We start from the raw sequence: 14,787 nt of genomic DNA on the forward strand, positions 1-14,787 counted from the left end.
AGCTGCAGGCTCTACTGACTGAGCCAGCCAGGTGTCCCACGTTTCTCACTTTAAATCAAAAGCTAGAAATGAGGGGCGCCTGGGTGGCTCAGTGGGTTAAAGCCTCTGCCTTTGGCTCAGGTCATGATCCCAGGGTCCTGGGATCGAGCCCCACATCGGGCTCTCTGTGGGGCAGGGGGCCTGCTTCCCTTCCTCTCTCTCTGCCTACTTGTGATCTCTGTCAAATAAAAATATATATGTGTATATATATATATATATATATATAGTCAATTCTTTAAAAAAAAAAAAGCTAGAAATGATTAAGCTTAGTGTCCAAAGCCAAGATAAGCCAAAAGCTAGACTTCTTACACCAGTTAGCCAAGTTGTGAGTGCAAAGGAAAAATTCTTGGAAAAAATTTAAAATGCTACTCTAGTGAATGCAGAAATGCTAAGAAAGGGAAGAGCCTTACTGCTGATACAGAGAAAGTTTTAGTTGTCTGGAGAGAAGATCAAACCAGCTGCAACATTCTCTTAAGCCAAAGCCTAACTGAGAGCCAGGCCCTGAGTCTCTTCAATTAACTCTATGAAGAAGGAAAGGTAAAGCTGCAGAAAATTATGAAGGTAGCAGAGGCTGGTTCATGAGGCTTAAGGAGAGTAATCTTCCCTAACATCTAAGTGCAGAGCAAAGCAGCAAGTGCTGATAGAGAAACTGCAGCAAGTTATCCAAAGATCCAGCTAAGGTTCCAATGAAGGGGGCCTCACTAAACAACCGATTTCCAATGAGAATGAAGCCTGCCTTCTATGGCTTTCATAGCTAGAGAGGAGAACTCAATGCCTGGCTTCTAAGGACAGGCTGACTCTACCGTTAGGGGCTAATGTAGTGGGTGACTTTAACTTAAAGTCAATGTATATTTACCATTCTGAAAATACTAGGGCCACTAAGAATTGTGCTAAATCTACTCTGCCTGTGCTTTACAAACTGAACAGCAAAGCCTGGATGATAGCACTTCTGTTTCTTTCTTTCTTTTTTTTTTTTTTTTAAAGATTTTATTTATTTATTTGAGAGAGAGACAGTGAGAGAGAGCATGAGTGAGGAGAAGGTCAGAGGGAGAAGCAGACTCCCCATGGAGCTGGGAGCCCGATGCGGGACTCGATCCCAGGACTCCAGGATCATGACCTGAGCCGAAGGCAGTCGTCCAACCAACTGAGCCACCCAGGCGTCCCAGCACTTCTGTTTCTAACAGTTTACTGAATAGTTTAAGCCCACTGTTGAGACCTACTACTCAGGGGGAAAAAAAAAAAAAAGACTCATTTCAAAATATTACTGCCGAGGGGCGCCTGGGTGGCTCAATCAGTTAAGCATCTGCCTTTGGCTCTGGTCATGATCCCAGGGTCCTGGGATTGAGCCCCATATCAGGCTCTCAGCTTAGCGGGGGCCCTGATTCTCTCCCTCTGCTTACTTATGATCTCTCTGTCAGATAAATAAATAAAATCTTCAAAATATTACTGCTCACTGACAATGCACCTAGTCACCCAAGAGCTCTGATGGAAATGTACAAGATTAATGTTGTTTTCATGCCTGCGAACACAATATCCATTCTGCAGCCCACAGACCAAGGAGTAACTCTGACTTTTTAAATATTACTTATAAACTACATTCCATAAGACTATAACTGCCATAGAGACTCCTCTGATGGACATGGTCAAAGTAAACTGAAAACCATCTGGAAAGGATTCACCACTCTAAATGCCATTAAGAATATTCATGATTCATGGGAAGAGAGCAAAATATCAACACTAACAGGAGTTTGGAAGAAGTTGATTTCAGCTCTTGAGGAGGACTTTGAAGGGTCTAGACTTCAGTGGAGGAAATAACTGCAGATGTAGTAGAAACAGCAAGAGAACTAGAATCTGAAGTGGAGCCTGAAGACGTGACTGAAATGATGTAATCTCTGATAAAATTTTAATGGATGAGGAGTTATTTCTTATGGATGAGCAAAGAAAGTGGTTTCTTGAGATAGAATCTACTCTTGGTGAAGATGCTGTGAAGACTACTGAAATGAGAACACGGGATTTGAAATATCATGTAGATAAAGCAGCAGCATGGGGGGCACCTGGGTGGCTCAGTCAATTAAGCGTCTGCCTTCAGCTCAGGTCACGATCCCAGGGTCCTGGGATAGAGTTATGCATCAGGCTCCTTGCTCAGCGTGCAGCCTGCTTCTCCCTCTGCCTGCCACTCCCTCTGCTTGAGCGAGCTCTCTCGCGCTCTCTCTCTCTCTCTCTCTCTGACAAATAAATAAATAAATAAATAAATATTTAAAAAAAAAAAAAAGAGGCAGCATCAGGGTTTGAGAGGCTGACTCCAATTTTGAAAGAAATTCTACCGTGGGTAAATGCTATCAAACTGCATCACATACTACAGAGAAATTGTGAAAGGAAGAGTCCAACAATGCAGCAAACTTTACTGGTGTCTTATATTAACAAATTGCTACAGCTACTTCCACCTTCAGCAACCACCAGCCTGATCAGCTAGCAGCCATCAACACCAAGGCAAGACCTTCTATCACCAGGATTACATACACTGAAATATATATATATATATATATATATATATATATATGATTTTTACTTATTTGTTTGACAGAGAGAGACAGAGCACAAGCAGGAGGAGTGGCAGAGGGAAAAGGAGAAGCGTTTCCCCTCTGAGCAGAGAACCCAACACAGGGCTCCATCCTAGGACCCTGGGATTATGACCTGAACTGAAGGCAGATGCTCAACTGACTAAGCCACACAGGTGTCCCCCCACGATATTCTTTAATTAAGGTATGCATATTGTTTTTTTAGACATAATGTTACTGCACACTTAACAGAGTACAGTGTCCTATAAACATAATTTTTATATACACTAGGAAACCAAAAAAAATTATTTGACTCACTTTATTGTGATATTCGCTTTATTCAGTGGTCTGGAACGGAATCTGCAGTATCTCTAAGGTATGCCCATAATTAAAGCTGAGAACGAAAGGAAATTAATAGGGATTAGCCAGGCAAAGGCATAATGAGTGAGGAAAATAGAGAATGTTACAGACTTGTGTGTCAAAGCCCCCAAAAGCTAAGCAAATTAAAGAAAAGAAATCTAACTCAAGGGGCCAAACGGGCTGAAAAGGCCCATATTATACAAACCCAGTGATTTCATGCAAGAAAGGAGTACTACAGATTACCTGGCAACTGCCAAACGCTCAAGAATGGTACCTGCCATTATTATGTTGTTATAAGCACCATCCCAGTCAATCAGGGTTTTTAGATTCAGTTCCGACTTTAACCCATATTTCAGTCTTCTAGTCCAAGGAAGGCCTAAGTTAGCACAGAGCTCTTAGGACCAAGAAAGACAGATCTCCTCTGGTTTAAAACCAACTGCCTCTTTGGAAGTACAGATAATCTATTCCTTTGTATCCTATAGAAAGCAGATTTACTATTAATTAAAAAGTAAATGCCATTTTGTAATACTCAAGGGACTGTCTATATTTTGTCTGGAGTCTCTCATACTAAACATTGCTCAAAACAAGCAAGTAGTCCTCAGAAGCGTAAAAAGTGGTTTTATTTATTGCGTGGAGATTTCTGATACAAGATTTGGTCTTTACTCCCAAATGAAGCACTCATACGAGTTCTAGACCAGGAGGCTTTCATGAGGTTTTGTTTGTTTGTTTGTTTAAAGATTTTATTTTTAAGTAATCTCCATACCCAACATGGGGCTCAAACTCACAATCCCATGATCAAGAGCATAGGCTCTACCAGCTGAGCCAATCAGGCGCCCCTCATGAAACTTTTTTTTTTTTTAAGAATCATTGATTTATTTTTGAGAGAGAGTGAGGACATGAGTGGGAGGGGAGGAGCAGAGGAAGAGGGAGAATCCCAAGCAGACCTCCCACTGAGCACAGAGCCCAGTGTGGGGCTCAATCTCAGGAATAACATGGAGGACATTGGGAGATGGAGAAAATAAGTGAGTTGGGGGAAATTGTAGGCGGAGACAAACCATGAGAGACTGTGGACTCTGAGAAACAAACTGAGGGTTTTGGACCAGAGGGGGGTGGGGGGTTGGGTGAGCCTGGTGGTGGGTATTAAGGAGGGCACGTATTGCATGGAGCACTGGGTGTGGTGCATAAACAATGAATTCTGGAACACTAAAAAGAAATAAAATAAAATGAATAATAATCATTTATTTATTTTGGGGGGGCATCAGTGGGAGGGGAGGGGCAGAGGAAGAGGGAGAGAGAATCCCAAGCAGACTCCCCACTGAGTACAGAGCCCAGTGTGGGGCTCAATCTCAGGACCCTGAGACTACAATGTGAGCCAAAACCAAGAGTTGGGTGCTTAACTGTCTGGGCCACCCAAGCGCCCCTCATGAAGCTTTTTTTTTTTTTTTAATGTACATTAGAAAGAAAAAAGACCAAAAGAAAAATGTGGAATTGGGGCGCCTGGGTGGCTCAGTGGGTTAAAGCCTCTGCCTTCAGCTCAGGTCATGATCCCAGCGTCCTGGGATTGAGCCCCACATCGGGTTCTCTGCTGGGCAGGGAGCCTGTTTCCTCCTCTCTCGCTCTGCCTGCTTCTCTGCCTACTTCTGATCTCTGTCAAATAAATAAATAAAATCTTTAAAAAAAAAAAAAAGAAAAGAAAAATGTGGAACAATAGTACTAAAAAAATTCTTAAAATCTACAAATGAGAGACTTCATACTACAAGTGGATAAAGACATAAAATTATTGTTTTAAAAAAATCACTGTGAATTTAAAAAAAAAAAAAAAAAAAAAAAACTGACTAGGGAATAAGATGTTCTAGACAGCCAAAGTGGCCAAACAGGAGAGAGAGGCTGATCCTTGGAACAACAATTTTATGTAACTTTTTTTCCCATATAAATCTAAGAAAATACCTAACCCTCCCAGTCTTCTTAAACAAAGTATACTAATAATCATTTAAACTTTTCAGGATAATCCACTATGATCACAGAGGTATGAGGGACTCTTGCACCAAATCTAAATGCTTCCAATATGGCTTTTTTTAATTTTAATGTTTTACATGTTGTAGCTTTTCTTCCTTCCTTTTGATCAAGCTAACACTTTTAGTTAGCTTGTAACAGTGCTGCTTTTTTAAGTTTTAGCTCTTGATTTAAAGAACCAAGCAAGCTGAAACTGTCTAAAAGAGAACAGGATCTACTTGAGGGAAGCCAATAAAATCTGTGATACCTACTTAGGCTGCTGAAAAACCTTTTTTGGTTTATTTCCTGGTAGTTGACTTTCAGATACATAAAATGCTACTTTAAGTTTTATGATTGAAGAATGAAAAGACAAAAACAAAACACATCCACTTTAAACAAATGAATTTCATTTCAAGAAATTCTTGAAACTACGCAATTTTTTTTCTCTCATCTTCACAGGATCTAAAAGTCACCTTAATTAATAACAAATCCCTAAAAAATATAATTAAGATATCAAAGAAGCAAAAATCATGTTTGAAGAGAGAAGGTCAAGACATGAGGTCACCGTGGCTTATCTGACACCCTATCTATGCCAAAAATATATGAATTGTTCCAGCTGAGTCAGAATTTATGCTCTGAATGCATCTAAACAAAGATCACATTCCAGGTCAAACAACTGCTGTTACCAGGTCATGGAAAACAATGCTTTCTGTGGCACTTAAAAAGTGCTAATTGGGGGAAAAAGATCTCAGTAAAAAGCAAGTTACAAAGACATCTGTTTGGGACCCAAGCTTCCTCTGAAAGTTGGAGAGAACTGTATGTATTCACGTTTAGTTTAATATACAGACAGAAAGAAAAATAATCTTAAAAAAATACAGAGAGAAAGATACAGAAACAATTTTATGTATATGCATATACATGGTTTAGCATACATACATAAATTACTTAGCTCTGTCCACTAAGAGGGCCTAGAAATAATGACACCCCCAGCAATGAGCACCCAAATCTTGGTTTCTATAAATCACTGTCCAGGAGGAGGAACCACGGCTCCTTGGGAGAAATGGCTGATTCTAGGGTTGGGCCAGGGAAAATATAAGATGTCTCTGGGGCATCTTATGGTACTAGAAAGTAAAGAAATGCTGAAAAAGAAAAAAAAAGGATGGAGACATGTCAAAGGGACACAGGAGCCAACATGAAAGATCTCCCAATGGTCAAAGCTAGAACAATTCAGCAAAAAAAAAAAAAAAAAAAAAAAAGTAACCCAGGATCAAAATTATAACTAATAATACAAAATAGATACACTGATATTGGTAAATGGTTGAATAAAAAAATGAATGGGAGAAGAGACAATTCTTCCTTCCAAAATTCCAAATAATAAATGTGGATACTCTTAAGTGGTATTTAAGCCCTCCATCCACTTTGAGGGTGGGCTAGACTTAAGTGATTCGCTTCCAAAATAGTAACCTCACATATTAACATGGTAAACACTACCTTAACCAAATGATCAAGATCAACATTATCAGTGATATCATGCTGAAGTCATATATCCCTTGATACAAAATGACGGTATTCTGTGGCATTCTTTCCAAAAACATATAACTCTTGTCTAATAATGAAAAAAATATCAGATAAACTCAAAAGGAGGGACATAACAACTGCACAAGGAATGGTACCTAAGCACTGTACTCTGTGGATAAAGTTGTTTCCCATGAGAGTATGGGTTAACAGCTCTGATGCTGCTATACATGTATACTGGAATTGAACAATTAAGTAAATGGATGGTGGAAACCAGATTTCTACTGTTGATGTGTAAATTCACAGATTAGCCAGGGGAGAAGGCTAGAACAGTCTATGTGGTAATGGACTAGAACTGGAGATATCAGTATTAACTCATGTTTAACTTAACATAATTATACAGATGATTACACCCAGAAGTATTTACAGACAGGTCTATACATAAGCGTTAGTATAAAACTAACTCTTCGTTCGGTTAGCTGAGAGGGCTTAAAAGAAAGCAGCAGTGAGGGTGCTTGGGTGGCTGAATCGGTTAAGCATCTGCCTTCGGCTCAGGTCAGGATCCTGGAGTCCCAGGATCAAGTTAAGCATCTGCCTTCAGCTCAGGTCAGGATCCCAGAGTCCCAGGATTGGAGTCCCAGGATCAAGTCCTGCATTGGGCTTCCAGCTCAGCAGGAATTCTGCTTCTCCCTCTGCCCTTCACCCAGCATGTGGTCTCTCCCACTCCTCTCTCTCTCTCTCAAATAAATAAATAAAATCTTAAAAAAAGAAAAAAGAAAAGAAAGAAAGCAGCAATGAGAATACTTAGTATCCAAATCTTGAGTTTCTTACACTGTTCTCCGATAAAAGGAAGCAGAGATCCTTGGAGAAATAGCTGATTTTAGCACCAGGACAAGAAATACACAAGATGAGTCTGCAGCATCTTGTAGTGCCAGAAAGTAAGGGAGTGTTAAAAAATAATTATATTAAATACACACACACGCACCCACCCACACACACACACTGATGTCAGTATGTTAAAGGGGCACAGGAACCAACTTAAAGAGCTCCCAATGGACAAAGCTGGAACAATCTGAGCAATAAAATAAATATTGGAATATAACTCAAAGCATAAAATAGATATCCTTCATTCCATACTGATATAAGTAGACACTTGACTAAATTAACACACAAGGAAAGAGACAAATTTCCATGCAGAAGAATTCCAAGTAAGTTATGTAGATACTCTACCCCAAAGAATAGGGAGCGTAACTCTTCATTCCTTAAATGTAGGCAGCACAGTTACTTTTTTTCCAAAGAGGACAGTATGGAATGGGGGGGAAAAATTAACTTTATAAAGGAGAAACCTGACAATACTTCAGCCAAGTGATCAAAGTCAGTATCAACAGTCATAAATCATGTCAATAGTATGCATCCTCAATATGAGATGATGAAAATGGTACCTTCTTTCTGCCATCATCCTCCCTAAAAACCATAATCCCAGTGTAATCATGAGAAAAATATCTGATAAATTCCAATAGTGGGGCACCCTAAAATATACCTGACCAATACTCCTAAAAACTTCCATAGAAAGTTTTTTAAATTAAAAAAATAATAATAACAGGGCCACCTGTGTGGCTCAGTGGGTTAAATCCTCTGCCTTCGGCTCAGGTCATGATCCCAGAGTCCTGGGATCCAGCCCAGCATCAGGCTCTCTGCTTAGGGGGAGCCTGCTTCCCCCGCTCCTCTCTGCCTGCCTCTCTGCCTACTTGTGATCTCTGTCTCTGTCAAATAAATAAATAAAATCTTTAAAAATAATAATAATAACAACAGAGGCATCTGGGTGGCTTAGCTGGTTAAGCGTCCAGCTCTTGATTTCTGCTCAGCTCTTGATCTCAGGGTCACGAGATCCAGCCCTGTGGCAGGCCCCAGCAGGCTCCGAGGGAGCCTGCTCAGGATTCTTTCTCTACCCCCACCACTCTGATGTGAGCTTACACATTTGCCCTGTCTCTTTTTCTCTCAAATAAATAAATAAATAAATAATGACGGCGAGGGGCAGGGGTGCACACCTGGCTAGCTCAGTCGGTAGAGCATGTAATCTTCATCTCATGGTTGTGAGTTTGAGCCTCACGTTGGGCATGGAGCCTATTTAAAAAATAAAATAAAATCTTTTTTTTAAAAGATTTTATTTATTTATTTGACAGAGAAAGAACACAAGTAGGCAGAGAGAGAGGGGAAGCAGGCTCCCCGCTGAGCAGAGAGCCCGATGTGGGCCCCAATTTTAGGGCCCTGAGACCATGACTTGAACCGAAGTCAGAGGCTCAACCCTCTGAGCCACCCAGGTGCCCCCCAAAAATAAAATAAAATCTTAAAAAATAAATAATAACAACAACAACAAAGGCAGAAGTGGGGAAGCCAAATCTACCTTCCCTCCCAGTTGACACAAAGGTGCCATTTTTCCAGTTTTCTTAGTTGAAGACTTCCCAAATTAGTCTGTTGAGATACGGCTCATATCCAAAGACACAGTAACACAGCTTTATTTTATATACTTACTGTCTTTATCACTTTATCACACAGAGAAGACTATGACAGTTTTGACCAATTTTGTTCAACAAATATTTTTTTACTACCTTTTTTGTTCCAAGCATTGTTTAAGCATGGAGGTAATCTCAAAGGTAGAAGAAAAAAAAAAAAAAAAATCAGTGCTCTGCTTTCTTTTTCTGTGAGGAAATCAGACAATACACAACCAAACAATAAGTGACCTATCAGATAGTGATAAATGCTATGAAATGAATAAAAAAGTAAAGTGAGGCACAAAAGTGCCCAAGAAAGCTATTCTAATTGGAAGCATAGAAAATGCCTCTTTAAGGAGATTAGATTTGAGTTGAGACCTGAGCAGAGCTGGTATACAAAGAGAACAGCAAATGTAAAGGTCAAAAAGAATAAGTTTAACAGGCCCAAGGTATCTCATGTAAACAGGGCAACCACCCAGATAGGAATGAGATAAAGTGAAACATAAAAGTCATTTAAGGATCTCAAACCACTCCAACATTGCTCACCAGGAATCCATCAATGGTAATTAGATCAACATCTCAATTTTATGCTACCCCACAATCTCCCCCAAAGTCACAGCTGTCCATTAAATAATGTATTTTGAACCGCCCCATCTTCCCTCTAAAAACTACCATGCCTCTCATTCCTATTTTCTCTTGGCTCTGCTAGAAGTATTTTTTTTAAAATATTTTATTTATTTATTTGACAGAGATCACAAGTAGGCAGAGAGGCAGGCAGAGAGAGAGAGAGAGAGAGAGAGAGGAGGAAGCAGGCTCCCTGCCGAGCAGAGAGCCCGATGTGGGGCTCGATCTCAGGACCCTGGGATCATGACCTGAGCCGAAGGCAGAGGCTTTAACCCACTGAGCCACCCAGGTGCCCCGGCTCTGCTAGAAGTATTAAGAAAAAAGGGAGGGGGAGTATTCTACCAAGAAAGAAAGTGCTCCTGAATTCTCCATAACAGATCTCATTACTTCATATAGTACAACCATAGGTTAAAAGCAAAGACCCTGGAGACAGACTAACTTGGGTTCAAATTCAGATTCTATTAGTTGCAATGATCATGAATAAGTGGCATAACCTTTTGAAGACTCAGTTTCCTCATCTGTAAAAAGCTGTGAGGATTAAGAGATAAAATGTGTCACCCAGTGACTATTCAATAAATGTTAGCTACTGCTAATAAAAGTATCTGAGTATTTATTTTGTTCAAGGACCAGAGCTGGGCCAGAGGGATTATAGAAAATACAATTTGCTACAGCAAATTGTTTGAGAGATAAAACTGTCAAACTCCCTTAGGTCAGGAGCTTTGTCTTTTTCTGGTTCACTGGTGTATTCCCAGAATCTGGAACAGTGTTTAACACACAGTGGGCATCAATCTCAGCATGTGTTGAAGGAATGAATGAGACTCCAATAAGTCAAAGGAGCATAAGAAAGCCTGGCTTTACTTCAAAACAAATAAAAGTTTTCATTCCACATCAAGATTTTAAAGAATATCCTAAGGCCTTGTTAAAGATGTTTTTATTATTTCTAATTGCCTCCCCAAAATCTAGAACAGTGTTCATAATATTAAGGTACTCAAATTTATTGCAGTTGAAAAACTCTGCTGCAGGATGCCTGGGTGGCTCAGACGGTCAAGTGTCTGCCTTTGGCTCAGTCACCATCTCAGGGTCTTGGGATCAAGCCCCACATAAGACCTCCTGCTGCACAGCAAGGAGCCTGTTTCTCCCTCTCCTGCTGCCCCTACCCTTGGCTCACGCTCTCTCTTTCTCTCTGAAATAAATAATAAAATATTTTTTAATTAAAAAAAAAAAAAGAAAAAGTTCTGCTGCTAAAATTGAGTTGTCAGTTGTAGGCTATACTATTGTTCATAATTCAAAGCTGATGATCAAAACATTGAAAGTAATAAAGTATAAGGCATACTGATTGTTATGGAATACTTCGCTTGCCAGTGCTCCAGTGAACAGACTTAGAAAACTTGTGTAAAATTTTTTCCTCACGGTTGACCAACTAAGTTTAATTTATGCTGGCAAAATAAATTGATTTCACCTCTATGTCATTAAATTTTATAAAAACAATATTAGTCTGTCCAGTCCCTTAAGAAAAGCCCAAATCTTTTAGACTTCTTAAAAGTTTCAAAAGACTGTTAGCTTAATATATCGGCTCTTTAGGTCAAAGAAGGACTTTTCAGGGTGATGAAAATGGAGAAAGAAGGAGTTCACCTCTCTAAAAATGAGTTTTCAATTACTATAATTATGCATAGAATAAGACAGGCAGCATTTCTGGGCCAAGATTTGATGCCTTCGTTCCCTGTGAGAATTAGAGCCAAGCATAAATTTGGGGCAAATTCTGCAAAAACCACTTTACCCTCTATTGATGCTGAATGAAAAACTCATTGTTAGGATTCATCAACAGAATATATTTTCTAACACACAGTAGCCACTCTGGCAACATCGCTTTCACCATTTTCTATCCCAGAAACAAAACAGGATGCATTTAAATTCCTGCCTGACAGTTACCACGATTGAAGGGTAGCTATCTCAACAGCCTAAGAGTGGTAAGAGCTTAAAAGTAAAAATCTAGTATACCGAACCGTAAAGTACCAAGGCCTGCGCAAGTTAACCTACACTGGTGGCTATTGTATAGGTTCGCCAAACCTTCAGAGCTGGAGATACCTGAACTCTACTGAACTACCTTTTGAGAAAGAAAGCCAGGCGTGAGGGCGGAGCGGTATGATCGGAATTATTAAAACCGCAGCAAACCGGCAGGGACACAGGTGCGCGGGCAGGCCCCGGTACCGCAGTCCTTGTCACGCTTCGAGACGACCGGGCTCGTCACAAGCAAGACAGCCCTCCTAGGTTCTTATTCACTCATTCATTCATTTGACAATTACGCGAGAGCACCGCAGCAGGGCCGGCTCCCAGGGCCCCCGCCCCAGCTCCGGAACACCCACAGCCGCCCAGCGCGGCCCTGCGCCGCCAGCATTTCCCCAACGCTGCCGCCCGCACCCCGCCGCGGCGCGCTAGGGTCACCCGGATCCCGGCCTCGGCCGCACACGAGCGCCCACGCCCCCCGCCCTCCCAGCCGCGCGTCCCCCGGCCTCCGCCCCGCTTAGCCGCCTCAGACTCGCCGGGTTCGTGCGGCGAGGGAGGGGCGCGTCCACGGAGGCCCCCTGCCCGGGGTTCAAGGCCCCCCGGCGCGCGCGACGCCTGGACCCGAGGGCCTCGGTGGGTGGGTCGGGCCCACCGGCCACTCACCTCCGCCGGGTCAGAACCGAGGGGCCTGCTCTAAGCCGTTTGAAACCGCTTGGGCCGCCGCACACCCCGCAGTGTCCTCGTTGTTTATTGGTTCTCGACGGACCGCCCATCGCCCGTTTATTGGTCCATTTGAAAGGACTGTGGGCACGCGCCGCCTGCGGCTTTAAAGGGGCCGCGCGCAGCCGTGCTTCCTTCCGACCCAGAGCTGCCTACTCTGTTGGGGACAGGGTCGCTGGAGCAGAAGCCGCCGACTACACTCCCCGCCCCCTCTCTCCCAAAGAAGGGCGAAAGATGTGTAGAGCTGTGCATCTTCGGCCACCAGCATGTTTCTTTAATTTTGGCTATTCAAGTTACTGTCAACACTTGGCAAAATTTTAAAAAGTCATTTCATTCACCAAATATTGATTGTGCAGCTAAGTGCGTGAGGGAAATGAGAGGCAGCTGGGATATCGTGGAAGGAGCAGTGAATGGAGCCAGGATGCTGGATTCTGGTCTTGGACCCCCTCTAAGTGCAGTCTTCTCAGTAGATCATTTGTAGCTTAGTTTCCACAAAACAGGGTAACAATGTTTCTCTTACAAGCTTAATGTGAGGGTTTAATATAACTAATTTACTGCTGAGGAAAAGCCTTAATATTCCTGTTATTTATAGAAACGACTGGCTTGCTTAATATGATTTCTAAGTCTTGTTTAGCTCTAAAAATAAAATCTTTTTTAAAAGGGGCGGGGAGGGACGCCTGGTGGCTCAGTGGGTTGGGCCGCTGCATTTGGCTCCGGTCATGATCCCGGGGTCCTGGGATCGAGTCCTGCGTCGGGCTCCTTGCTCGGCGGGGAGCCTGCCTCTCTCTCCGCCTCTGCCTGCCTCTCTGTCTGCTTGTGTGCTTTCTCTCTCTTTCTGACAAATAAATAAATAAAATCTTTTAAAAAGGGGGGGGGGGCGGGGGAGGGGCTGTCGTGTGGCGCCTGGCTGACTCAGTCAACAGAGTTTACACCTCTTGATCTCAGGGTTGTATGTTCCAGCCCCACCTTGGGTGTAGTGATTACTTAAAAATAAAATCTTAAAAAAGAAAAGCCTTGTTTAGCTCTAAATTCTATGTTTCTATGAATAAGATCATGTCCTTACTTTCAAGGAATGTACAAACTACAGTGGTCAGAGGAAAACATACAGTCTAATCTGTACATTCTAATTTTCAAAGTAGAATGAGAATTAGGTAAAAGAAAAACTAGATGCTTAGCAAACAAAGAAATTTGCTAAGGGAAGATATGTGAAAGGGATAGAATTGTAATCTGGGATTTCAACCATATATAATTACCAACAGACTAAAAGATGGTGAGGGGATGGGTAAAAGTAATAAAACGATTATTTTTTAATCTATCAAATTAGCAAAGATGAAAAAGTTTGGCAACTGTTGGATGGCCCACATTTTTTGAGAAACAGACATTCAAACTCACTGTTCGTAAGATTGTAATTGGTGCACATTTTCAGGATGATTTACCAGTTATTAAAATGTAAAGTGTGGGACACCTAGTTGGCTTAGAAGAGCATACAACATTTAATCTCTGAGCTGTGAGTTTGAGCCCCACATTGGGTATAGTGATTACTTAAAAATAAAATCTTTTTAAAAATGTGTATGATTTCTGGCCCAATAATGCCACTGTTAGGAATTTGTCCTACAGGTCTATGCAATTATGTAAAGAAAATTATCCAAAGATATTCACTGCAGCAATTCTTAAGATACGGAAAAAACCCACAAACAAAAAAACCCCAAACCTTAGAAATCACATGTCCAGGGGCACTTGGGTGGCTCAGTGGTTATGGCCTCTGGCTTCGGCTCAGGTCATGATCTCAGGGTCCTGGGATCAAGCCCCGCATTGGGCTCCCTGCTCGGCAAGGAGCCTGCTCCCCCCACCCCCCGCCTGCCTCTCTCCCTACTTGTGATCTTTGTCTGTCAAATAAAAAAAAAAATCTTTAAAGGAAATCACATGTCCATTCATAGGTAACTTGTTACATAATTACAGTATATCCACTCAATAGAACACTACCCAACTGTTAAAGAGAATGTGGCTAATCTGTATGTGCTGGGGTAGAAAAAGTGTGCAAATTTTATTTTACTAAAAAAAAGGCAAGTTGCAAAAAAGCATATATGGAATAATTTTATTGTATATGGTTATAAATGCATATGTATTTGTGTACATGCCTGAAAATGGTTAGAACATTCCTGGAATTTCAAGAAATTATTTAACAAGGGGAGTGTGTAGAGAGGGAAATGAATTCTTTGCCATTGACATGTTAATTTTTTTTAAATAGTAGCAGGAAGAACGTCTAGTAGTGAGAAAAGTAGGAGCAAGGGCACAGAAGCAAGAAAGTACATTATATGTAGGGAATTGAACATATGAGTTTGATTTTAGGTTTTAGGCACATGTTGGGAAGTAGTGGGATACAAGATTGCCAGAGAAAGAACATTCTAGGAGGGTCTTGAATACCAAGGTAAGGAATTTGTACTTTAAGTAGGTGATGGAGAGCTATGAAAGGTTTCTGAACC

The 14,787-nt window shown here is 41.4% G+C and overlaps 1 protein-coding gene across 1 annotated transcript in view; it reads right to left on the reverse strand.

The window, feature by feature from the left end:
• Positions 1-12,326, reverse strand: part of CKAP5 (cytoskeleton associated protein 5) — a 107,938-nt gene extending 95,612 nt beyond the window's left edge. Inside the window, exon 1 of the mRNA XM_047691644.1 lies at positions 12,248-12,326. The gene's annotated coding sequence lies outside the window, so the exon portion shown is untranslated. The remainder of the gene's footprint in view (positions 1-12,247) is intronic.
• Positions 12,327-14,787: the final 2,461 nt, after the last annotated feature.

This window comes from Lutra lutra, chromosome 10, assembly GCF_902655055.1.
Source record: "Lutra lutra chromosome 10, mLutLut1.2, whole genome shotgun sequence".
NCBI lineage: Eukaryota > Metazoa > Chordata > Mammalia > Carnivora > Mustelidae > Lutra > Lutra lutra.